Here is a 25,601-nt window from a genome sequence, read left to right on the forward strand (position 1 = left end):
ACAAGGGCTTTGACCTCATTTGATGAGTGGGATTGTCTAATAAAGGAACCTAAGGAACAGCATTCTGATGTCAGTCATCAGTGAAGCTCTCGATTTTCTGAGTTTTCCAAACCTTGAGTTCAGGGTATGTTCAGGAAGAAACCGCAGTGTTCCATCCAAATAAGCTTTAAAAACACCGCATAACCTTCTTTCATACTGGAGATTCACAGTATTCATTTACATAGCAAAACCAAGGGAGACAAGCAAAAAAATAAGCCTGTTTGAACTTAGTTTCCCTTCACTTTTCTCAAATTTATTTGATAATGGAACCCTTCAAAAATATACTACCTTTAAATAGCCTGTGTAATTGGTCCTCCATGGAACACATCTAAATAAATGTTGATTCATAGAAGATTCAAAACTCAGCTACTTTTTATTTTATAAAATTTATGAGTTTAAGTCAAACTGTGCTGACAAATAGGCTCCCAAATTTACCTTTTCATACATATTTAGATATAACAAAAACTTATCACACGTGGTGGGTAGTGAATTCATAAAGCCCAGGTAAGACGGTCAGAAGCATGTGCAGCCATACATGTCTCTATTTAATTGATGGGGGGGGGACTTCCTTCCTTTCCTTTCCCTCCTTCCTTCCCTCTTTCCTTCTTTCTCTCCTTCCATCATTCTTTCATTCTTCCTCTTTTTCCTATTCTTTCTTTCCTTTCTTTCAGTTTTATTGAGCTATAATTGACTATAATTGACATACAGCATTGTATAAGTTGAAGGTAGACAGCAAATGATTGGACTTACATCATGAAATGATTCTCACAATAAGTTTAGTGAACATCAATCATCTTGTATAGATACAGTTTTTTTCTTATAATGAGAACTCTTTTAAAAACTTCATATATAACATACATTGTGTTAATTATATTTATCATGTTGTGCACTCTATCCTTAGTATTCTTTATCTTTTAACTTGCATGCAGTTCTGCCTCTCCTGACTCCTTGCCTCTGGTAAACACAAATCTGATCTCTTTTTCTATGAGTTGTTTGTTTTTGAAGTGTAATTGACCTACAACACTATTTTAGTTCCTGTTACACATCATAGTGAGTGATTCAATATTTCTATACATTTCAAAATGGCCAACATGGTAAGTCTGGTTCTGATATATCACCGTACAAAAATTACACAGTTATTGACTGCTTCCCCCATGTTGCACCTTTCATACCCATGACTCATTTCTTTTGCAACTGTAAGTTTGTACCTTTTAATCTCTTTCACCTATTTCTTCCTTCCTCCCACTCCCCTCCCCTCTCCTCTGGTAACTGCCTTTTTTTTTTTTCCCCTCTATCTATAACTCTGTTTCTGTTTTTGTTTGTTTGTTTTGTCTTTTTGCCTTTTCTAGTGCCACTCCCACGGCACATGGAGGTTGCCAGGCTAGGGGTTTAATTGGAGCTGTAGCCACGGGCCTACACCAGAGCCACAGCAACGTGGGATCTGAGCCGCGTCTGCAACCTACACCACAGCTCACGGCAACACCGGATCCTTAACCCACTGAGCAAGGCCAGGGATCGAACCTGCAACCTCATGGTTCCTAGTCAGATTCGTTAACCACTGGGCCACAACAGGAACTCCTATTTCTGTTTTGTTGTGTTTGTTCATGTGTTTTGTTTTTTAGATTCCACATATAATGAAATCAAACAGTATTTGTCTTTATCAATCTGGCTTATTTCATTTAACATAATACCCTCTAACAATGTTGTTACAAATGGGGAGATTGCATTATTTTCTATGGCTGAGTTTGTATTTTGTAGATATACCACATATTCTTTATCCGTTCATCTATAAATGGGCAATTATGTGGCTTCCATATCTTAGCTGTTATAAATAATGCTATGGGGAGTTCCCGTCGTGGCGCAGTGGTTAATAAATCCGACTCGGAACCATGAGGTTGCGGGTTCGGTCCCTGCCCTTGCTCAGTGGGTTAACGATCCGGCGTTGCCGTGAGCTGTGGTGTAGGTTGCAGACGCGGCTCGGATCCCGCGTTGCTGTGGCTCTGGTGTAGGCCAGTGGCTACGGCTCCAATTCAACCCCTAGCCTGGGAACCTCCATATGCCGCGGGAGCGGCCCAAGAAATAGCAACAACAACAACAAAAAAAAAGAAAAAAAAAATAATAATGCTATGATGAACATAGGGGTGTATGTATCTTTTCTAGTTAGTGTTTTTGTTTTTTTCAGATAAATACCCAGGAATGAAATTTATGGATTATATGGCAGTTCTATGTTAATTTTTTGAGAAATCTCCAAACTAATTTCCATAGAGGCTGCACCAATTTACATTCCCACCAAGCATGCATAAGGATTCCCTGTTCTCCACATCCTTGCCAACATTTGCTATTTTTTGTCTTTTTTTTTACTAATAGCCATCTGACAGGTGTGAGGTGATATCTCATTGTGCTTTTGATTTGCACTTCCTTATTGATTAATGTTGTTGAACATCTTTTCATGTACTTGTTGGCCAGCTGTGTTTTCTTTGGAAAAAAGTCTATTCAGCTCCTCTGCCCATTTTTTAATTGAGTTGTTTGGACTTTTTTATTTTTTTTTTTTTTTTGTGATGTTGAGTTCAGTTCTTTCTATATTTTGAACATTAGTCCCATATTGAACATAATGTTTGCAAATATTTTCTCCCATTAAGTAGGAAGCCTTTTTGTTTTGTTGGGTTTCCCTCTCTGGGCAAAAGCTTTTTTAGTTTGATGTAGTCCCACTTTTTAATTTTTGCTTTTGTTTCCTTTGCCTGAAGAGATAAATCAAAAAAGATATTACTAAGACAGATGTTAAAGACTTATGCCTGTGTTTTCTTTTAGAAATATTATGGTTTCCGTTTTAACATTTAAGTCTTTAATCCATTTTGAATTTATTTTTGTGCATGGTGTGACATAGTGGTTCAGTTTGATTCTTTTGCATGTAGTTGTCTTGTTTTCCCAACAGTGTTTATTGAAAAGGCTGTCTATTCCCCATTGTATATTCTTTCCTCCTTTTCCACATATTATTTGCCTAAATAAATATAGATTCATTTCTAGGCTGTCTATTCTGTTCCATTTATCTACGTGTCTGTTTTGGTGCCAATACCACATTGTTTTGATCCTGTAGCTTTGTAGTATAGTTTGAAATCAGGAAATGTGATACTTCCATTTTTGTTCTTATTTCTCAAGATTGTTTGGCTATTCATGGTCTTTTGTGATTCCATACAAATTTTAGAATTATTTGTTCTAGTTTTGTGAAAAATGCCATTGGTATTTTGATAGGGATTGTACTGAATTTGTAGATTGCCTTGGGTAGTATGGTCATTTTAACAGTATTAGTTCTTCCAATTTATGAACGTGGTTTATCTTTCTCTCTGTTTGTGTTATGTTTGAGTTCTTTCATCAGTGTCTTATAGTTTTCAGAGTACAGGTCTTTTGTCTTTTGAGGCAGGTTTATTCCTAGGTGTTTTATTCTTTTTGATGCAATGGTAAATGGAGTCGGTTCCTTAATTTCCTTTTCTAATCTTTTGTTGTATAGAAATGTAACAGATTTTTGTGTATTAATTTTGTATCTACAACTTCACCGAATTTATTGATGAGCTCTAATAGTTTTCTGGTAACATCTTTTAGGATTTTCTATATATAGTATCATGGCATCTGCAGATAGTGGTAGTTTTACTTCTTATTTTCCAATTTGGCTTCCTTTTATTTCTTCTCTAATTGCTATGGCTAAGACTTGCAAAACTATGTTGAATAAAATTGGTGCAAGTGGCTATCTTTGCCTTCAGCTTGATCTTAGAGGAAATCTTTTTAGCTTTTCACTGTTGAATATGATGTTTGCTGTGGGTATGTCATAATATGGCTTTTATTATGTTGAGGTAGTTTCCTTCTATGCCCTCTTTCTGGAGAGTTTTTGTCATAAATGGATGTTGAATTTTATCAAAAGCTTTTTCTGTATCTATTGAGATAATTATTTGGTTTTTATTGTTTCCTTCCTTCCTTCCTTCCTTCCTTCCTTCCTTCCTTCCTTCCTTCCTTCCTTTCTCTCTCTCTCTCTTACTTTCTTTCTTTCTTTCTTTCTTTCTTTTGCGGGCTCTACCCACAGAATATGAAAGTTCCCAGGTTAGGGGTCAAATTGGAGCTGTGGCCACTGGCCTGTGCCACAGCCACAGCAATGCCAGATAGCCATGTCTGTGACCTACACCACGGCTCATGGCAATGCCAGGGATTGAACCTGTGTCCTCATGGATACCAGTCAGAGTCATTTCTGCTGAGCCGTGATGAGAACTCCAGTTTGTTAATGTGGTGTATCATCTTGATTGATTTACAAATACTGAACCATTGTTGCATCCCTGGAATAAATCCCACTTGGTCATGGTGTATAATCCTCTTAATGTATTCTTGGATTTGGTTTGCTAATATTTTGTTGAGGGATTTTTGCCTTGTATGTTCATAGTACAATTGGCCTGTAATTTTTTTTTCCAGTATCTTTGCCTAGTTTTGTTGTCAGAATAAGGCTAGCTTTGCAGAATGAATTTGGAAGTGCTCCTTTCCCTAGAACTTTTTGAAATACTTTGAGAAGCTTAGCATTAACTCTTTTCTAAATGTTTGATAGGATTCACCTGTGAAGTTGTTGGGTCCTAGATTTTGATTGTTGAGACATTTGGTTTTGTTTTGTTTTTCTTATTCGGTTTCACTGCTGGTAATTGGTAATTTGTCTATATTTTCTGTTTATTCTTGGCTCAATCTTGGGAGATTGTGCATTTCTAAAAATTTCTCCATTTCCTTTAGGTACTCCATTCAATTGGTCTATAACTGTACATAAGAATTTCTTTTGAACCTTCATATTTCTATGTTATCAGATATAACTTCTCCTTTTTTGTTTCTGATTTTGATTGATTTGGGCCCTACCTTTTTTCCTTGATGAATCTGGCTAAAGGTTTATCAATTTTGGTTAATTTTTCAAAGAACCAGCTCTTAATGTAACCAATTTTTCTACTATTTTCTTAATCTCTGATTTATTTCTGCTCTGACTTTTGTGATTTCTTTCCTTCTACTAACTTTGCATATTGTGTTTCCTTGTTTTTCTACTTCCCTTAGATGAAAAGTTAAGATAGTTTGTTTGAGATTTTCCTTATTTCCTGATGTAGGTTTGTATCAGTATAAACTTTCCTCTTAGGACTGCTTTAGCCCTGCCCCATAAATTTTGGATCATTGGGGTTCTATTTTCATTTGTCTTCAAGTATGTTTTTTTTCCTCCCTCCCTCTCCTCCTTGGCAACCACAAGTCTGTTCTCCATGTCCATGATTTTCTTTTCTGTGGGAAGGTTCATTTGTGTCATATATTAGATTCCAAATATAAGTGACATCATAAGGTGTTTGTCTTTGTCTTTCCAACTTACTTCACTCAGTATGAGAGTCTCTAATTCCATCCATGTTGTTGCAAATGGAATTATTTTGTTCTTTTTTATGGCTGAGTGGTATTCCATTGTGTGTATTTACCACATATTCTTTAACTTTTTAAAAATTTCCCCAATACATTATTTTTTTTTCCTACTGTACAGCATGGTGACCCAGTCACACATACATGTACACATTCTTTTTTCTCACATTATCAGTCTCCATCATAAGTTACTAGACATAGTGCTCAGTGCTACACAGCAGGATATCATTGTTAATCCATTCCAAAGGCAATCGTCTGCATCTATTAACCCCAAGCTCCCATCCATCCCACTCTCTCCCCTTCCCCCTTGGCAACCACAAGTCCGTTCTCCAACTCCATGATTTTCTTTTCTGTAGAAAGGTTCATTTATGTCATATATTAGATTCCAGATATAAGTGATGTCATATAGTATTTGTCTTTCTCTTTCAGACTTACTTTGCTCAGTATGAGAGTCTCTAATTCCATCCATGTTGTTGCAAATGGCATTATTTCATTCTTTTTTATGGCTGAATAGTATTCCATTGTGTATATAGGCCACTCTTCTTAATCCAATCATCTGTTGAGGGACATTTGGGTTGTTTCTTTGTCTTGGCTATTGTGAATAGTGCTGCAATGAACATGCAGGTGCATGTGTCTTTTTCAAGGAAAGTTTTGTCTGGATATATGCCCAAGAGTGGGATTGCTGGGTCATATGGTAGTTCAATGTATAATATCCTAAGGTACCTCCATACTGTTCTCCATGGTGGTTGTACCAGCTTACATCCCCACCAGCAGTGCAGGAGGGTTCCCTTTTCTCCACACCCCCTCCAGCATTTGTTCTTTGTGGACTTATTAATGATGGCCATTCTGACTGGTGTGAGGTGGTATCTTGTGGTAGTTTTGATTTGCATTTCTCTAACAATCAGGGATGTTGAGCATTTTTTCATGTGCTTGTTGGCCATCTGTATATCTTCCTTGGAAAAATGTTTATTCAGGTCTTTTGCCCATTTTTCCATTGGGTTGTTGGCTTTTTTGCTGTTGAGTTGTTTAAGTTGTTTGTATATTTTAGAGATTAAGCCCTTGTCAGTTGCATTATTTGAAACAATTTTCTCCTATTCTGTAAGTTGTCTTTTTGTTTTCTTTTTGGTTTCCTTTGCTGTGTAAAAGCTTGTCAGTTTGATAGGTCCCATTGGTTTATTTTTGTTTTTATTTCTGTTGTTTTGGGAGAACATTTGTAAGGCTGATGTCAGAGAATGTTTTGCCTATGTTCTCTTCCAGGAGTTTGATGGTGTCTTATCTTAGATACTGATTTTCTGTTTGGATGATCTGTCCATTGATAAGTGGGGTACTAATTCCCCAACTATTATTTTATTATTGTCAGTTTCTCCCTTTATATCTATCAATACTTGCTTTATGTATTTAGGTGCTCCTATATTGGATGCATATATTTTCACAATTTATATATTTTGGATTGATCCTTTGATTATTATGTAATGTCCTTCTTTGTCTCTTGCTACAGTTTATGTTTGTTTTGTTTTGTTTTGTTTTTCTCTTTTCTAGGGCCGCACCTGTGGCATATGGAGGTTCCCAGGCTAGGGGTCTCAGAGCTGCAGCCACCAGCCTATGCCAGAGCCACAGCAATGCGGAATCTGAGCTGTGTCTGTGACTTACACCACAGCTCATGGCAACACTGGATCCTTAACCCACTGACCGAGGCCTGAGATTGAACCCGCAACCGCATGGTTCCTAGTCGGATACGTTAACCACTGAGCCATGATGGGAACTCCCAGTGTGTGTTTTAAGTTCTATTTTGTCTGATATAAATATTGCTACCCTAGCTTTATTTTCATTTCCATTTACTTGGAATATTTTTTTCCATCCCTTCACTTTCAGTTTGTGTATTTAGATCTGAAATGAGTTTCTTGTAGGTAGCATATATATGGGTCTTGTGTTTGTATCCATTCAACCACTCTGTCTTTTCATCCCAGCATTTAGTCCATTTACATTTAAAGTAATTATTGATAGGTATCATTTATTGCCACTTTGTTAATTGTTTTCAGGTTGTTTTTTAGGATTTTATTGTTGTTATTGTTCTTTTCTATTTTTGTTCTCTTCCCTTGTTACTTGATGACTAATTTTAGTCACATGTTTGGATTCCTTTCTCTTTTTTGTGTGTATATATATTATACATTTTTGATTTGTAGTTACCATGAGGTTTATATTTAGCTGTATATGTATGTGTGTGTGATTATTTTAAGCTACTTTGCTTTCCCCTCAACCCACATTTACTGTTTTTAGCATCATATTTTACATCTTTTTGCTTGTGTATCCCTAAGTACCTCTTGTGGATATGTATCTATATGTCTCTATCTATCTATCTATCCTACTTTTGTCTTTTAACATTTCTACTAGTTTTGTACATTACTGCCATTACTAATGAGCTTCTTTCTTTCATAACTTTTATATTTCTAGTTGTGTCTTTTTATTTTTTGCTTAGGGAAGTCTGCTTAACATTTCTTGTAAAGCTGGTTTAGTAGTGCCGAACTCTTACTTTTTCTTGTCTGTGAGATTTTTGCTCTGTTCATCAATTCTGGATGGAGGCTTGCTGGGTAGAGTATTCTTGGTTGTAAGTTCTTCCCTTTCATCACTTTAAATGTATAGGGCCACTTCTTTATGGCCTATGAAATTTCTACTGAAATGTCAGCTGATAGCCTTATAGGAGTTCATTTGTATGTAAGATGTTGCTTTTCTCTTGATGTTTTTAAGGGTATCTCCTTATCTTTATTTTTTGCCATTTTAATTACAGTGTGTCTTGATGTGGTCCTCTTTGGGTTGATCCTGTTCAGGATTCTTCCAGCTCACTAATATGTTCTGCTAATCAACCAATCTAATCTAATCTGTGGTCTAATCTACTGTTAATTCCTTCTAGTGCATATTTTATTTTCATTATCACATTTTTTTTTTTTTTTTGGTGACACCCACAGCATGCATAAGGCCAGGGATTGAAACTGAGCCACAGCAGTGACAAGGCCAAATCCTTAACTGCTGGGCCACCAGGGAACTCCATCCATTGTTGCATTCTTCCTCTCTGTTTCTTTATATTTTCTATATTTTGTTAAAAACTTCTAACATCTCGCTCTGTTCATTCAATCTTCTGAGTACTTTGAGCACCTTTACCTTGAACTCTTTATTGGGAAAATTGCTTCTCTGCCCTTCACTTAGTTCTGGGATTTTTATCTTATTCCTTCATTTGGAATATATTCCCCTGGTACCTTATTTCAACTAATTTTCTGTTTTTATTTCTATGTATTTGATAGGTGTGTTATGTTTCCCAACCTTGGAGAAGTGGCCTTTTGTAGGAGATACACATCCTAGCATTGCACTCTTTTCTGGTCGCCAGAGTTATGTTCTCTAGGGACGCCCCCTGTGTGGGCTGTGTGGATCCTTTTGTTGTGGAGACTGAGTACTGTGGGTGGTCTGGTAGGCCTGACTGACCCCCCAGTCTGGTTGGTGGCCAGGTCCTATTCTGTGCAGAGTCTACTAGCTGCCGGTGGGTGGAGCCATGCCACTAGGCTGTTGGCTGCAGAGCCTCAGGGGTTCCAGGGACAGTATGGGCCAACTAGTGGGTGGAACAAGGTTCCACAGTGGGTGGTTTCAGGAATGAGATTCCAGGATCTATTGTCAGCTTACACGTGGGTGGAGCCAGTTCTTGACATGGCTGGCTATATTGTCCAGGGCATCAACCCACTGGTGATTGGGGCCAGATCCTAGGGCAGCTGACTGAGGGGATCAAGGTGCTCCAGAGCTGGTGCTGGCCTGCTGCTGGGTAGACTTTGTCTTAACCCAGCAGGCTACAGGGCCCAGGGGACCCTGGGGTGATGCCTACCCACTGGTGGCTTAGGCTGGTCCCAGGACTAGTACTACCCAACTGGTGGATAAGCTGGTTCCTAGAGTCTGCATGAAAGGCCCTGGGGTTCCCAAGGATAGTGCCAGTGCACTGGTGGGTGTGTGGGGCCAGATCCTGGGCACTCTGGTGAACAGGTGTGTGTCCTGGGATGACTGTGGGCTCAGAGGGTCTTAAGGCAGCTGTCCTGCTGGTGTGTGGGGCTGTGTCCCTGACTGGCTAATTGCTTGGCCTGAGGCTTACAAGTCCTAGTGTCAACAGGCTGGTTGGTATGGGGTCAGGTTACTACTAAGCATGAGGGAGGATTCCAAAATTGTTCTTGCCAGCACCAGTGTCCTCATGGTAGAACAAGCTCCTAAAAGTGGCTACCACCAGTGTATCTATGTACCCAGGGTTAGATCCAGTTGCCTCTTGCCTCTCTGAGATGTTCTCCAAGATCAGCAGATGGATCTGGGCCAGACTTATTTCAAATTACTGCTTCTGCCCTGGGTCCTAGGGCCTGTGAGATTTTGTGTACACCCTTTAAGAGTGGAGTCTCTATTTCCCACAGTCTTCTGGCTCTCCCAAAAATAAGTCCCACTGGCCAAACAAAGCCAAACATTTTGGGGGCTCATCTTTCCTGTGCTGAATCTCTGGGCTGGATATGTGATGTGGGGCTCAGACTTCTTGCTTCTTGCAGGGAACCTCTGAAAATGTAATTATTCTCCCATTTGTTGGTGTCTCACTCAGGTATATGGGTCTTGATCATACTGCATCTCCATGCTGCTACCTGTCTTGTGGTTCCTCCTTTATGTCTTTATTTGTAGGAGATTTTTTCTGTTAGTCTTCTGGTCTTTCTTATCAATAGTTTCTCAGTAAATAGTTATAATTTTGGTGTCTGCCATCTTGGCTTATACCCCTTAATTGATTTGCAGGAAAACATTTTAGACCCTGTAATCATGTTTATATTTTCATTCAAATTTCTTGAGGACAACAGAGATGAATTTGGGGAAAATTATCATAGAGGAAAGAAACACATGTTATACCTGGATAAATTTGCATTGAACAATTTAGGCTTTGGTGTTACTAAGTCTTGTTCAATAATTATTTAGTGGTTTGTGCTAAAAGTGCAAGGTAGGCTCTAGTAACACTTAACTGTCATGCACGTTATAATTTATGTTTTAAGGCTAGTTCTTTTTTCTGTATTATATTAGTTATTTATTGCTGCATAACAAGTTACCCCAAATTGTAGCAGCTTAAACAACAAAGGTTTATTATCCCTACATTCTGGGGAGCCAGGCTGCAGCCAAGGTGCAAACAGGGGCTGCAGTTATCTTGAACCCAAGAAGGGGGAGGATCTGCTTTAAAGCTCACCTGTATGAACTGTTGGCCTGAGGGCCTCTGTTGCTGACTGGCTGTTAGCTGGAGGTCTCCCTCAGCTCCCTGCCACATGTACCTTTCCATAGGGCAGCTCACAGGATGGCAGCTGGCTTTCATCAGATGAGCAAGTGAGAGAATAAGGGAAGGTAAGCAAGATAGAAGCCATAGTCTCAGCAGTTACATCCAACTCCTTTTGTCACATTTTGTTTGTTTAAAGAAAGTCATGGGTTCAGCCCATCCTCAGGAAAGGGATTATATCAGGTCATGAATACCAGGAAGTGGTACCAGGAACTTCTTAAATATAAATAGCCCTTGTTATTCATTAAAAGAAATACATTTAAGAACAAATTTACCTATATATTCTTTCATTAACAGGTAAATTATTCACAAATACTCAAAATGAATACATGCCTGAGAGTCTGAATTTCAGGATATTATATTTGAAGGCCAGCTATCAAAAGAACAAACTTTAGCTTACCAGCTCTGGAAAAATTTAGGAAAGGACACATACATAAAATTTCTGTACCAGTACCATACTGTCTTGATTACTGTAGCTTTGTAATACTGTCTGAAGTCTGGGAGAGTTATGCCTCCTGCTTGGATTTTTTTTTTTTTTCAGGATTGCTTTGGCAATTATGGGTCTCTTATGGTTCCATATAAATTTTTTTGGATTGTTTGCTCTAGTTCTGTGAAAAATATCATGGGTAATTCCATAGGGATTGCATTGAATATGTAGATTGCTTTTGGTAGTGTGGACATTTTAGCAATATGGTACTGGTACAAAAGCAGATATTCAGACCAAATAAAATAGAGAACCCTGCAATAAACACACACCCCTATGGTCAATTAATCTCTGACAAAGGAGTCAAGAATATAAAATTAGAAAAAGACCATCTCTTCAGCAAGTGGTGCTGGGAAAACTTGACAGCTCCATGTAAATCAATGAAACTAGGACGCATCCTCACACCATACACAACAATAAACTCTAAATGGCTTAAAGACTTAAACTTAAAGCAAGACACCATCAAACTCCTATAAGAGAACATAGGCAAAACATTCTCTGACATCAATCATACACATATTTTCTTAGGTCAGTTTCCCAAGGCAACAGAAATAAAAGCAAAAACAAACCAATGAGAGCTAATCAAACTTACAAGTTTTGTCCAGCAAAGGAAACCATAAAAAAACCAAAAAGACAACCCACAGAATGGAAGAAAATAGTTTTAAACAAAGCAACTGACAAGGGCTTAATCTCTAAAATATACAATGTATACAACTCAACAGCAAAAAAAAACCCAACAACCCAATCAAAAAATGGGTAGAGAACTTGAATAGTCATTTCTATAAAGAAGATATACAGGTGGCCAACATGCACATGAAAAAATGTTCAACATCACTAATTATATAGAGAAATGCAAATCAAAACCAATGAGTTACCACCTCCCACCAGTCAGAATGGCCATCATTAACAAGTCAACAAATAACAAATGCTGGAGAGGGTGTGGAGAAGAGGGTGCCCTCCTCCACTGTTGGTGGGACTGTAAATTGGTACAACCACTATGGAAAACAGTATGGAGGTACCTCAGAAAACTAAATACAGAACTAGCATATGACCCAGACAATCTCACTCCTGGGCATATATCTGCACAAAACTTTCCTTGAGAAAGATACATATACCCCTATGTTTATTGCAGCACTATTCACAATGGCCAAGACAAGGAAACAACCTAAATGTCCATTGACAGAGGAATGGATTAAGAAGTTGTAGTATATATACACAATGGAATACTACTCAGCCATAAAAAAGAAACAAAATAATGCCATTTGCAGCAACATGGATGAAACTAGAGACTTTCATACGAAGTGAAGTAAATCAGAAAGAGAAAGACAAATACCATATGATATCACTTATATCTGGAATCTAATATATGGCACAAATGAACCTACCCAGAGAAAGGAAACAAACTCATGGACTTGGAGAATAGACCTGTGGTTGACAAGGGGAGGGGGAAGGAGTGGGATGGAATTTGGGGTTACTAGATGCAAACTATTGCATTTGGAGTGTATAAGCAATGAGATCCTGCTGTATAGCACAGGGAACTATATCTAGTCACTTGTGATAGAACATGGTGGAAGAGAATGTGAGAAAAAGAATATATATATATATATATATATATATATATATATGACTGGGTCACTTTACTATACAGCAGAAATTGACAGAACATTGTCAATTACAAGAAAAAATTAAGGTCTTAATAAAAAATTCTAATTCATCAGTGTTTATCATAGTTAGCTTTTAAGTATTAAATGAGTTAAAGTAATTTATGATATATTACTTTAAAAGTCTAGATCCTAAAGCTTCTTCTTCATTTCCAAAGTATCATTCTGTTATACTCTTTTGCCACAGAACATGTAAGAATTGCTGTAAATAAACAGATGTAGCAAAAAAGCACACACAAATCCCAAACAGAATTTACACTAATTTATCATCCCACTGTTTTTCAGGAGTTCCTAGCCTGAAAATTGGTCTTTTTGCCCTGTCTCTCAATTCCTGAGATGGAGCACAAAGGTGGAATGAATAAGAAATGCTAGGAAATGCTAAATAACTTTGACATTAAAACCCTTCCTTTCTTTTGGAGTCAACCTCTATTAAGATTACTTCTGAATTCTTAAGGTTGTCTTGAATTTAGGATACCTTCCTGGGTGGGGAAGTTCATATATTGTGCTGAAAGCTTCTTTTCTTCATCCCAGAACTTTAAAGACATCTTCTACCCCCAGAGAGCTTTGGATATGTAGAGAGATTTGGATATGTGGAGAGATGGTTTTGGTTATCATTATTGACTAGGAGCTGTTCTTGGCTTTTAGTGCTAATGTGCTCCTTCCGCCCTCAAAGGATCATCTCACAACACAAATCATCATCTGGCCTCACACACAATAGTGCCTCCAGAGGGAAACATTTCCTGCTCCTTTCTCCAGTTCCGCCTCTAGCTCGGGTTGTAAACCCTGAGAAAGAAGGGATGTGGTGGTCCCTGTTCACTGCCCTAACCTCAATGTCTAGAAGAGGGCCTTACATGTGGTGAGCGGTCAGTAAATATTTGTTGAGTAAAGTGCCACCCATGATTGCTTGGTGGACAATAAGATAGATACAACAAAAACCTGCTGACCAAAATTCAGTTCCCTTAGGCCTTAAATGGAATGACCTGGGGTTGGGATCCTGGATACACCTGCTTTTCAAGTAGAGTTTCTGTTAGATCTTTGTGTATGTCAGCTTTGAGCCTATCACTTTGGGGGATGGTTACCCTGCGTGCCATATTTACTGAATGTAATTTCAGAGGGCTGCGGGGAAGCATAGACTGAATTATTTTGCATATTTGTATTTAGAGGAAATTAAAATATAATATATATCCTTTTTTTTGGTAACAGCTTAACATCAAATTTATAAAGATATTAATTTGAAAATATGAATCCCTAGATTTCCTGGGGAAGTTTGGAAATCTTATAATTCAGCTCTTGAATCATGGAAGTGGTTTTCAGTCTGTGAAAGTGTGATAGCAAAGTTAAAGGAAGTAAAATACGTTGTGAAGCTTTGGGTAAGTGTGATTCTTCCTTCCAGTAAGACTGCCCAAGAAGCACATTGGCTGTAAATATTGAACTGTTTCTTGAAAATATATGGAAATTTATCAGTTATCAGACATACTGTTCACATGTAATTTGTATTGTATAGAAACTACATGAAAAGACTTTTTCCTCAATATTTCAAAGAAAAAAAAATTCTGTTTACTTCATTTGTTCTTTCTCTACTTTTTTTTTTTTGTTGTTCGTTTTGTTTTTGTTTTTGTTTTGCCTTTTTTTCTAGGGTTGCTTCTACGGCACATGGAGGTTCCCAGGCTAGGGGTCTAATCAGAGCTGTAGCCGCCAGCCTACACCACAGCCACAGCAACGCGGGATCCAAGCTGTGTCTGCAAGCTACACCACAGCTCGCGGCAATGCCGAATCCTTAACCCACTGACCAAGGCCAGGGATAGAACCCACAACCTCATGGTTCCTAGTCAGATTCGTTAACCACTGAGCCACGACGGGAACTCCTCTACTTTCTTTTCAATGTTAATTTTCATATTATATGAAAATTGCTCCCTTGGTTAGAATTTGAAGTCTCTTTCAGAGTTCCCATCGTGGCTCAGCAGTTAATGAACCCAGCTAGTATCCATGAGGATGTGGGTTCGACCCCTGGCCTAACTCAGTGGGTTAAGGATCTGGTGTTGCCTTAAGCTGTGGTATAGGTCACAGATGCAACTCAGATCCTGTGTTGCTGTGGCTGTGCTGTAGGCCAATGGCTACAGCTCCAATTCGACCCCTAGCTTGGGAACCTCCACATGCCACAGGTATGGCCCTCAAAAAACAAAAAGTAAAAAGTAAAAAAATAAAATAAAATCTCTTCTCTGAGGATGGCTTTCTTGCATTTCTAGTTATTTATACCACCAAGGAACAATTTTTTTTTTGAAAAAGCGTTAACTCTATCACAAAACAAATATTTACAAATTATTTTTCTGGTGGTATTTAATGTATATTTCCCCTTCTCACCTTATTCTGTATTTATAGCATATTCACACATTGAATATTTGACATTTCTTTGTGATTCCACAACAGAACTTCTTTCCCCATTCCTTCTAATTAGCACTTTGTGTCAGCATATTTTTTTTTTGTGGCGTAAAATTGCATACTTTATTTTTGTACTAGAAAGGCTGTTTTAACTGGGGGAATTGACTGACTCTGTGGACCTATTTTCCAGGATGAGTGCCGAGCAGCTATTTTCATAATGGTCCCTGATCAATGCTAGCTTCTAATTTCTTTTTAAATCGGGTAACAGGTCCTTTGGAAAGCAGTGATAGCCAAACAAAAAAAATCACTCCTCCTACAGAAGTGCCACTTTCCGAGTAACTGCCATTATTCATAAGCTGGTATTTGGTTAGGTTGCTTTTGCCCGTGTACACAGCAGAAGATCACATCAGAATCTGTTCTTCTAGGCATTGCTTCTCCCTCTCGATGTGTAGAATTGTTCCCCTTTAGCAAATATTTGGATGTTCTGAAGCCAGTTCAATCCACTGTGCTTTATTTTTGAGTTGGGATAGTTAAGGAGTGTTAGGCATGTGTGTGTGTGTGTGGTGGGGTTGTTCTGCCTTTTCCTTTCCTCAGAAACCACCTTTTTGAAATAAGCCTACATGGGGAGAGGATTTGGAGGAGGAAAGTGTATTCACAGAGTCTTTTCTGTTTTTACCAGAAAAAAGTTTTCAAGGCAGAACCTGTGGTAGGGTAACAGATGATTCCGAGAAACGGCTGTGGGGGAGCCTTGAGTTGGAATATTTTCTTGCTGAGATGGCCCTTGGCATATCTGTGCAATTCTTGATAAAGGCTTTTACTGATTTTACAGGAAAGAAGCAGGGCTAAGCAAAATTAAACATCTAGACTCCTATCTCTTCATATCACAGAGGCTTGGGAAATGGGGAAACGTGGAATTTGTTCTAATGTTTTTCTCAGCTAGAGTTATCTCAAAAGCAAAAATTGGAGTGAACTCCTTTTGTCTTGCTCTCTGAGGGGCTTTGGGTTCAGAGTTTCAGTTATGCAAGATGACTAAGTCTCAGAGATCTACTGAAGAGCACAGCGCCTCTACTTAACACTGTTGTGTTGTACACATAAGAGTTTGCCAGGAGGGATGATCTTATAGGAAGTGTTCTTACCTACGCATATAAAACACAGCAAATAAGACATTGGGAGGAATCTTTGGGAGGCGATGGATGGGTTTATGGCATAGATTGTGACGATTTCATGGTTTTATATTTATGTCTACACTCACCAAGTTGTTCATTAAATATGTACAGTTTTTTTGTGGGTCAATCCTATCTCAGTAAAATGGTTTAAAGCAAAAGTGGATGTGGGATTTGAATTTGGATCTTCTCTGATTTTGCTGGTCTTTTTTGCTGTCTCCAGCTTCTCATCTTATTGCGGCTAATTCACTAGTCATAAAATGGCAGAGAAGGTACCCCTCTGTTAAGAAGATTTTTTTAGAAGAAAGAAGAGGCCTTTCTCCCTCTTATACCCTCAAGTATGGCAGGTTTAGCAGGTGAGTCATCAGAGATTATAGAAGGTGGGTGTGCCAGGGTGATAATGGTTTGGGATGGGAGAGAACGAAGCCATACGCTTCTTAGAGTATTGCGTAAAAACAGAAGTTATCTTGATCATAGTAGTCTTCTCACCAGTTACTAAAAGCCCTCTTGATGTTTTGGCAGCTTTGAGTGAGAGTTCTTTCTGTCCTGTCCCAAAGGAGACATACCTCTCTGTATATATTTGGATCAAAGCTCTAGTTCTCAAATCATGGCTTCTGGATAAGTGTTTCAGGGGGTTCTGTGAACATTTGACTCAAATATTATCTCCATATTTACCTTAACCATTATATTATGAAGCGTAAATAACATTAGCTGATGTAACAAAGTTCTAAAGTTTACTACTAGTTATTCCAAATCCAGTAAGAAGTTCCCGGTCTGCAGGTGGTGTCCTATGTGATTCTTGGGGGAGCCCAGGCTCCTTTAATCTTGGGGTCTTGTCCTCCTCTCTGGATCTTAGAAAACTTTTCCAGCCAGCATACTGTTGAGGCAAGTGTTGGAGGGTTGCCTGTGGCAAATTTGCCCATGTGGGGTTTGGGAGTGGTGTGGATCAGCTTTGCTCATGTTTCATTAGCTCAATCTCAGACAAATGGCTGCAAAGAAGGCTGGCAAACATGGTTTGAGCTATGTACCCAGGAAGAAAAGCAATAATTTAAAAAAAAAAATCTTTTAACTCTTTGGAGACCACATCTTCTTAAAACATGGCCAATGTTAACTTGTTTTAGTAAAAACTTTGCAGTGAAACTTATTTTGTTCTGTTTAATGAAAGAACACCCCAACGCTGGAAAAAAAAAAGCTGTTACAAAAACATCTTCACCATCAGCAGCAATTTATCTGTGGGAATCAGTGTCATCACCCTCAAAAGTAGTTGCAAAGAAAATACAAAAAAAAAAAAAAATTAGGTTCTAAGACTGATGTATGGCTGCAAGTCATCTCTAAATTCTGATCTCATTTATCCAAAGAACTTCCTTGTTCTTGGTGACTAGCTTTATAGTGTTCCACAGAAATATGAACTTGTGAATTTATATCAATAAAATATTTCTCTCATCTATTCTAAATAGTTTGAGGTTATATATAAGATTTATCTTTAAAAAGGGTTCCTTTGCTTAGCAAATTAAAAGCAGTGATTTCTAGAGTCTCTTCCAGCTCTCCCATTGATGCTTTCTATTTTTATGTGCCATTGAGAGGAAGACTAATGCTTGATTGCATATAAATGGTTCAATGCAAAGTACTAAAGTTATTTCCCTTAATAGGAAAGTTAAGTTCCACTAGGGACACTTGCACAATGTGCTTCCCCAGCTTGTCTTATATCACCTGTTTCTAGAAAATCCCAGGGGCTTGAGATCTCCAGGGGTATTTACCAGCGAATCATATTTGAAATTTTCCAATTGAAAAATCCTTTTGCTAGTTCATAACCGCCCTCACCTCTCTGGCATTCTTTCTGTCCTTGGATTCCTTCTTGATTTGGCTTGAACCTCTGCTTTGGAACTTATTGGCTCTCCCACTGCCCCTTTAATGGAGTAGTACCCTGCCTACCTCACTCAAAGGCTACCTTGGGTCTGAAATATACAGCCAGGCAACTCAGCCATAAATTAGATGTTGCTGAGGCCAAAGGTGCTGTGGCTTTTGTTTTCAGGGCTGCAGTTTGAGCGAAGGTCATAATTCCTGTTCTCATGACTGCTGGCAGCAGCAGCAGGGTTGCCAAGGGAGCAGCCACAGACCAGACTGTGATGGGAGAAAGGAACTCAGGTGACCTTGTGTGCCTGGCGTAGATGAAGCCATTTGGAGCTGGCAGAGGGCTTGCAGAGGGCCAGGCTTCTAGATCTACCATTGCCCTCTACTGGATTAGCCCAGGCATCTTAGATGCACAGTGGGGACTTCTGAAGAGCAGGGTGTTAGCCTTCCAGAACTGAGCTCTGAGGAAGTGGAGACCACACAACTTATTTCTAATTTGACCTGCATGCAATTAGCCAGTGACTCTGGTTTGCTTGATTTGACCTTTGCAAGAACTGGTCATGTCTGTAAGATCTGTTGGATATGAATTGTGCTTGATTTGTTACAGTTGCAACAGTGACCATTTGGGGTTTGAAAGCAAATGCATTTAGATCAGAGACAAGAGAAGCCAAAATGGTTTCAGGATCCTGAAAAAAGGTCATGACAACTCGGAAATGATGTTTTCATTCAGGGCTGACTGGATATGTCGAAAGAGACGCAGGAAAGTCCCTTAAAAAATTCCTTTAAAAATTACCATTGTTTATATTACCATTAGTCTTTAAAGTGCAGAGCAGGGTGGAGCTGGAACAGTGACACCCAGATGCCTACTTTCTTTAGCCACCAAGTGTGTCCTTTATGTCCCCTGCATCACTCCTTAGGCAAGCCTTTCCATTTCTCATCTTCCCTCCTGCTTATTTTAGTCTTTTTTTGACTCACCCTTATTTTATTTGTTATCCAACCCACTGCAAAGAATGACAAGCTCGAAATGCCACAGGAGGAGAAAAAAAAGTAAAGCTATGAAATATACATTTTACATACTCAGTGGAGAAAATATAGAAAATTCAGTTAAGGAATAAAAAGGAAAACTGAACCACCCAGTTTGTTTCTCTAGATCCATCCTTTTCCAAGTTGCCAGATACCTGGAGGCTGACCTGTATCCAAAGGCCCCCTTGCCTTCTGACTTCTCCTTGGGTTTTGCTGGTGTGGATCAAGTTAGGCTTTTTATTTCTTTTGCTTCCTCCCAGTGGGGTTGCTGCCAGCTGGCTACCCCTTGATTGAAGGGCACTGCTCCTATCAAGCAGCCCTCTCAGTAGAGTTTTTCTCTGCAGGTTCAGGAAACCACTCCCTCCACCCTTCCCAGCGTCTGCTAGTGTTGGCTGGTAATGGGGCCTACCCTGGGAACCTGTACCATTCTGCACCCATATCTTGCAAATGGTTCTTCATACACTGTCCTTAAATTACTTAGCATTTCATCCCTTTTCTGCTGAAACCCTGGGGAGTACAAGTGTAATTATTACCCAGAGATAAGTGCTGATAAGCATGTTGGTATTTTTCCTTAGCTGCCTTTATTTATGATCCTATGTATGGGCCACAGGCTTAGCATAAATCCTGTGTTTGCCTCTTTATATCTTTTCTTCCCCCTATAATTACTTTTGAGGGTGATCTCCTGTTAAAAATCTTGCATACCCCAAATCATGATTTTTATTGGCTATCTTTTGTTCCACTGCATGAGAATAATTTGAATTTATTTTAGATTCAAGAGCAGTTTTATGTCCATTTTATTTTCATCCCCTCAAACTTAGTAATTCCTTCTTTCTTTTTCTTTTCTTTTTTCTCTCTCTCTCTCTCTCTCTCTCTTTTTTGGACCATGCCCATGGCATATGGAAATTCCCAGTCCAGGGACCAAACCTGTGCACAGCAGTGACTCAAGCCACTGCCATGATAACACTGAATCCTTAACCCACTGTGCCACAAGAGAACCCTAGATAACTCCTTATTTATTTTGTGTGTTCATTTCAGTTTCACTTTGCAAAATGGAAGATCTGGCTGGGTCAGTGTATCCACACCCATTCAGGGTTACCCTCTTGGCCACAATCGTAAGCCAAGTTTCCTCGTGAACAATTAAGCCTATTTATATTCAATCATCACTCACCTCAATGTTTAGATAACTTCTTAAGACTCTCATCCCAGTAAGTTGCAGAGCTGGAACTTGAACCTGTGACGGCTGTCTCCAAATTCAGGACTTACCTACTCTAATATGTTATAGGTACCATTTTGCAAAAATCAAACTCCACCTCTAACCATGGAAATTGCAGTTCTAAGTTAAGAAGAAGGTCAATTTCTAAAGCAATTTGTAATGAAGTGAGCTATCAATCCATGAAAGGACATGGAAGAAACTTAAATGCATATTGTAAAGGGAGTGAAAGGAGCCAATCTGAAAAGGCCACATGCTGTACAATTTCAACTATAAGGCATTTTGGGGAAAGGAAAACGGTGGAGACAGTAAAGGGATCTGTGGTTGCCAGAGGTCAGGAGAGATGACTAAGTGCAGCACAGGGGATTTTAGGACAGTGAAACTATTCTGTATGACACTACAGCGGGATTTGTCCAAACCCCTAGACCGTACACCACCCAGAGTGGACTATAGGTGCACTTTGGACCTTGATGAACCTGAAGTGTCCGTTCAGGTTCATCGATGGTAACAAATGTATCACTCTGTTGTGAGATTATGGGGCAAATGGCCTATGCATGGGGGGAAGGCCTGTATGCGAACTCTCTTTTCCTCTAAAAACCTAAAACTACTCTCAAAAGTAAAGCATATTTTTAAAAATGTGTGGTTCCCTTTAAATAGGCATAGTATTAGTTTTTAGTGCCAACAGATTTGCCCATCTGACTCTAGTTTTCCTTTGAGAAAAAATGACCAGCTTTCCTCTCTTGTCCCCAGTGTAGGCAGGAAATTGACATCCCCACCTGCGCGGTTTTCCCACTGGCAACCAATTTTCCTATTGCTATTTTAAAGCAGTTTCAGCATTGGTCCCCTATATTCAGGTAATGTGGACACATAGTCAGTTATAAAATGCATCCAGCTCTGAGGATGTTTTCCTGCTGGAGCGTTTCATACCCAAGTCTTGTAGTGAAGATATAAGCAATCATTTTTATCTAAAGCTCTGGAGATTTAGAGGAATAAACTAAAAGCTTAACTTGAGACTTTCAAAATCCTAAAATCTATCCAGACATCCATCATACATGACAGAATGATTATTTACCTGCAGAATTAGATGCAGAACCCTATGTATGCTGCATCGAGTTAGTCCGATTGTCAATTCTAATGTATGTTACGTATATTTTTTCTTCAATATGCCAATAAGTATGGACACTTAAGTCATAGCTTTGAATGACTATGCATTAATTTCTTTTTGTTGAAACAGTATAAAGACATATTCTTCATTAGAGAGGATCATAATGAACATATGGGGATAAGGTACCATGTTGGCTGCTCAAAAACAACCAAGGCCAGAATGTAAACAAGTCTTTATGTGCTCATTTTCTGAGACTGAGTGAGTTAAGAAGTACATAAAGGATCAGTGACTAATTTGCAATGTGAGTCCTGTTGTGAATATTGGCCATTTATGCTTCTAGAATCCTCTTCCTGTTGATTAGAGGTTATGGCAGTGATGTTTTAGAAATTTGACCACCTCCTGATTTATAAAATTGGGTCTTCCTGAGCACTGAGTCTTGTTTTTCCTTTTGTCTTTGAGATAGATTCATAGCCACCTCTTGTTATTTACACGAAAGGGAGAGGGAAGAGATATAGCTGTGACGAAACTGGATTATCCTAATATCATTTCTGTTTGGACTTAAAATTCATAGTTTATTTTTAGATAGAATGTATACTGTCAGACCTCATTTTCTTTGGTCCACTTTAAAATTATATTACTTGAACATACAGTGGTGAAAGGCAGCAGAGACATTTCTGAAACATGCAGGGTGACAGAAAGAGATTTAAATTCTGCCATGGGGAGTTCCCATCATGGCGCATCGGAAATGAATCCGACTGGGAACCATGAGCTTGCAGGTTCGATCTCTGGCCTCGCTCAGTGGATTAAGGATCTGGCATTGCTGTGAGCTGTGGTGTAGGTCACAGATGCGGCTAGGATCTGGCGTTGCTGTGGCTCTGGCCTAGGCAGGCAGCAACAGCTCCGATTCGACCCCTAGCCTGGGAACCTCCATATGCCACAGGTGCAGCCCTTAAAAACAAACAAAAAAAAATTCTGCCATGGATCTCGTCATACTGCACATCCACACTTAGATAACTTAGTTCTGTGGTGTTTGCTCATAATGCTGTATTTTTCAAAGTTGTATATTAAATAAGAAAAAGACGTAAATGCTTATCTTTCTGCCATCAATTTGCGTGTGGTTATTATAGTCTGGAAATGACCAGCTAACCCTATTTGCCTGCACTGAAGGGTTTCCAAGGATGTACAGTTTTCGGTTTTAAAACCAGGAAGAGTTGCTGAGTGTAGCTCAGGGGATGGACGAGTTCTCCTCTTGATTAGGGGTTATGGCAATGATGTTTTAGAAATTCGATCACCTAGGCCAGGTCTCTATTGCCAAGTGTAGCATCTTCAAGACAGTGAGATGAAATAGTGGGTTAAGGAAAAGGGCCAGAGCAGAGTCAACAGGCTGAAGTCCAAAGCCAAGTCAAAGTTTTAGAGAGTGAGGGATGTCTTTGTGGGGAGCCAAATGAAATTAGAACAAGCTTGGCTCATTCTAGGTAGATTCTTCTAAAACATTCTTGGCCCATTCTATGAGGATTGCTCCCACAGAAATTCCAGAATACCTGGTGGTCTTCTTGTTTGAGTCCCTCTGCTGCAGGGATTGGCCTCCCTAGACAATGGCAAAGCCTGCAGAGGAAGCCTTCACGGCAGTAGGCTGTCTCTAGCCTATACAAGGGATAAAGTAAACACTTCATCCTAATAAGTAACTCTAGTTTCTTATTTTCATTTCTAAAAAGTGCTGAGTATTTGATTTTATGATTGAATAGGAGAATTAGGTGGTAGCACATGATGCTCCCAAAATGTATTCCCTAAAAGTTACATTTCCATGGATGAGGTGGTCTGGCAGGTGACGGTGGCCTGTGATTTTTACTGTACTCTTTCTCTATAAGGAGAAGAGAGACTCAAATTCCTTTCTGGATTTGCATAGGTAGGATTCCTGTCCAGTTCCAATGTGCTGTGCCTGCTTCTTTATATCTGTGGGCAGGGGACGTGCTGCTCTAACCTGAGGTACTTCTACTCAGCATGCTATATTAACTACTTCAAAAATTTCAAAAGCGGGAATATTTGAATGCAGAGAAAATAGGAGGAGGGAAAGAGTGATGAATCCACAAAATGTGTGCTGGGAGATTCTTTTTTTTTTTTTTTTTGTCTTTTTAGGGCCGCACTTGTGGCATATGGAAGTTCCCAGGCTAGGGGTCGAATTGGAGCTGCAGCTGCTGTCCTACCCCACAGCCACAGCATCGCAACATCAGAGCCACATCTGACCTACACTACAACTCACAGCAATGGTGGAACCTTAACCCGCTGAGCGAGGCCAGGGACTGAACCCGTGTCCTCATGGGTATTAATTGGGTTCATTACTGCTGAGCCACAGTGGGAACTATGGGAAGTTCTATATGATGCGTGGACAAGGACTACAAGTTGGCTTTGTGCCCAGAGCGAAACAGAGTCTATTACATAAGTCAGTGTCCATATGACAAGAACAAGCTGGTGACAGGAGAGGTACAGTACTTCTTTGTACCAAAACAGGGGACATTTTTTCCCAGTGGGTCTTCTTAAGAAGGATGCTTTGAAATATAATGAATAACATTCTCAATAGGACTTTGATAGGCATTTCATGAAAGTGTTTTCCATAATGTTCCACAAATAAAGGCTAATTGTTTTGTTCCATGATTTAGTTCAACAAAATTCAAATTTTAAATTTTACACAGACCAAAATGAACTATAGATATATATTTTTTAATACACAGATTAATAAAATTCATTAAAAGATGGAAAGAGTTACATGAGCCAGTCTAGATATGACGCTCTCTACTGGCTTAGATCACTCCAAGGATAGATTTCAGAGGAGGCTGAGGAATGTCTGGATTTTCTACCCTTCAGGCTGTGCGCCACAATGATGTTTCCCAAGCAAGTGTTTCAAATATTGAAAGCAATGGATCTGATGAGATTCCGCCTGACAAATACCTCCTGGAACGCACCCTGCTCTGGGGCCAGTTACGTCTAGAACCCATCAGATAGAATCCCTCAGGCAAATGTTGTGCATTCAGATGTGGATGCCACCTGAGTAGAGGCCTTTTATTGGGGGTGGGCCAAGGAGTGGTTGTGGCAGGGCCAAAGCTCTCCTTATAATTCTAGTTCTGTTCCAACACATGGCTGAGAGGAAGGGCTCTAACATTTTGTATCTGTAGAGTAGCATGGTAAGAATTGAGGTATGTAAAAAAGATTACATTCTCAGTCATGGGGAACTGAAGACTTTTTATGACTTAGCCTCAGATAAATCTCTTTGGCTTCATTTTGACACCGTTCTCAAAATCACCTCAGAATAGTACCTGGCATTTCTGCTTAACTCGTTCTATTGCTTATACTCTGGTTTTCAGAGCACTGCAGAATGTCCCCAACATGGAGGAGCTGGCCTATGCTTTTTCCAGAACTCTCTCTTTATTTTTTCCTCCCTTCCTTCCTCCCACCTTCCCTCCTTCCCTCCCTCCTCCGTACCTCCATACCTCCCTGCCCACCTCCCCAACCTCTGCTCCTTAATTCACATCTAAATTCACAGACTCTCTCAGAGCTTTAAAGTAAAATTCTATTTGTCTTCTCCATCTGCTGCTCGACCTATCTGGGAACCTATAGTTCCAAATCCCCATAGAATAGTGGAAACCACTACTTTACTTCATTAAATTTGGCCCATATTTTCACGCAATTATTTCGTCATAAACACACATGAATATAAACATAATTGTTTATATAATTTATTTCTGTCTGATTACTCTGATTCCAGATACTCTGAAGACATCCCCAAATTAATAATGGTTTGAAGGTGAAGTAAGCTGTGTTTTCTATTATATTCTGTCCCTTATGGGTTTCAGAGGGAGAGTTGGACAGTATGGGAGTTATATGCTCTTGTTAGTAATTTTATCTTGATGCTAATCATACTGTACACAATCTCCTGTTGACTTCTCTAATATTTTTATAAAC

The 25,601-nt window shown here is 39.2% G+C and overlaps 1 long non-coding RNA gene across 2 annotated transcripts in view; it reads left to right on the forward strand.

The window, feature by feature from the left end:
* Positions 1-25,601, forward strand: part of LOC106505035 (uncharacterized) — a 165,651-nt gene that overhangs the window by 59,845 nt on the left and 80,205 nt on the right. The window contains exon 2 of one of the 2 annotated variants that reach the window (XR_002347097.2): positions 16,679-16,811. The exons of the other annotated variant lie outside the window; for it this stretch is intronic. This is a non-coding gene — a long non-coding RNA (uncharacterized LOC106505035). The remainder of the gene's footprint in view (positions 1-16,678; positions 16,812-25,601) is intronic. 2 annotated transcript variants of the gene reach the window in all.

This window comes from Sus scrofa, chromosome 9, assembly GCF_054392235.1.
Source record: "Sus scrofa isolate SSC_HxYL_T2T_F1_AM1 chromosome 9, Sscrofa_HxYL_maternal_Yorkshire_Landrace_v2.0, whole genome shotgun sequence".
Classification (NCBI taxonomy): domain Eukaryota; kingdom Metazoa; phylum Chordata; class Mammalia; order Artiodactyla; family Suidae; genus Sus; species Sus scrofa.